Raw genomic sequence first — 1,986 nt, 5'->3', positions numbered from 1 at the left:
TTGCATTGAAAGCAACAACAGTTGACAGCTAAAATTACAAACATGACAGCTAAAATTTCAAAGAAAACTCTCGTGTGAATCTAATATTAGTCGTAAAATAAGCTTCGCCTAAAGCAGAATTAAAGACGGTCTTTTTCTTTTATTTCATTAGTGTATAATGTATATAAGAAGTAGAGCCAGTCTGTTTGTTTGTGTTATCTTCTGCATTTGTTTCTACTTTGCTTTGTAGTATTTTTCCTATTTTTGAAATTATGCGATTACATGCGACAGTTGAAAGATATGAACATAATTCTGATAACAATTGGGTACAATACAATGATTGTATGGTCTTACTTCCGGCGAATCCAGAGCACTAAAATCGCTGCTTCAGAATCTGGAATTCTTGCTTTCTTCTCACGCATGCGCATTGAAGCGCATGTGCAGTACGAGAGAGTCTTCAACGCTGAGCGTAATTATTTAGGAAGACGTGATTTATATGATTATGTATATTAAATCGGAGAGACCTAGAGAGAGAGAGAGAGAGAGGGAGAGAACAATTATTAGAAATATGTATAAGATTTTATATACAAAATAATGTAAAAAAAAGTTAATAAATTTTCTATGACTGTGTGTTCAATGTAATTTGACGCTGTTTTCGTTTATCTGCATTTCACTTCCTACTTTCCTACTTGAGGCGAAGCGAATGTTAGCAAAGAGAAACGAAAATGCTGAAATCGGTTAGAAGACGGAACGAACGTGTTAATTAAATTGAAATAAAAAAACTCGTAAAATGTAAAACGAAAGAAAATTGAAATAAGAAATAAAAGTGCACAAGTGCACAGGCACAAAAGTATTAGGAACACAAAGGAAGGAAGGCGGAAGATGTATGAAGTTTAAGAGCCATACAAAACGTGATAAAGCACACTTCAGTCGATTTCAGTTCGTCTGGTTTGCTTTGAAGTTGGACGCTCGAACGTTCGAAGGGCTCCTCAATCAGAACGAATTAGTGTCGGCACATATTGGAAAAATATTAGAAAAACACTTGGAAACACTTTAATTTACGTAATAGGTGGGTTCTTGTGGAGCTTAGAAAGAAGTAGAAGTTACTATTGTACACTGTAATATGTTACCTAATTACATTATAACTACTGTGAAGTAAAATAATTATGAATATTTATGAATAATGAATAATTTCAAATAATTTAATTATAATTTAATTTAATTTAAATAATTAATTATTTATTAAACCGTTTGTATATAGTTACAAATGGCTTAAGTCTCTTATTAAGGGAAAATGTATAATATATATGCACAATATAATAAATTTGTTAACATTTAAAAAAAAAACACTTAAATTGATTTTCCTCATAATACTTAACACTTTTTTTCTTCACATTTGACATGACCCGCTTGAGGCACTGAATCCAACAAGCATTCATTCTTCTATCCGGCAGACAAAAACATTCACGTCAGTATTCATGACTTCACACTTTATTAGGCCATTAAAGATTTTGTTTGAAGTTGTGTGGAAACCTCTTTTCTCAGTAACCGCAGAAAAGGTGAAGTTTATAGGTCTTTCATTTATTAACCAAACAACATAAAATTAAAATAAATTTCAAATAATATCTTTTTTAATTAAAAAACAAGAGTTTTATAGTCTGTTAATATATTTATTGTTTATTCCTCAAATTCCCTTTCATTTTCGGTAGACTATAATGGATCTCTATAGTAATTAATTTAATAAAATTTTTATAAAAAATTTTCTGAAATTGTAATAATATTAAAACAATCAAATAATGATATTTAAGACCTATTCTTATAACACTTTACTTTAATTTCGGAAATGAAAATGCTTTTATAACGTTGTTTTTTCGAAAAGTAGTGAGCTACAAAAACATGAATTATTTTTATATTATTTTAATTAATTAAATTTTTGGCTGCCTATACAGCTGTTTCGAGTCTTACCAAATATCCATCAACAGTGGTCTTGGAAATAATACTTATATT

The sequence above is a fragment of the Teleopsis dalmanni genome, chromosome 2, assembly GCF_002237135.1.
Source record: "Teleopsis dalmanni isolate 2A chromosome 2, ASM223713v2, whole genome shotgun sequence".
In the NCBI taxonomy this organism is placed as follows: domain Eukaryota; kingdom Metazoa; phylum Arthropoda; class Insecta; order Diptera; family Diopsidae; genus Teleopsis; species Teleopsis dalmanni.
The sequence above is the reverse complement of the archived record's forward strand: the minus strand, read 5'-3'. Positions refer to the sequence as shown.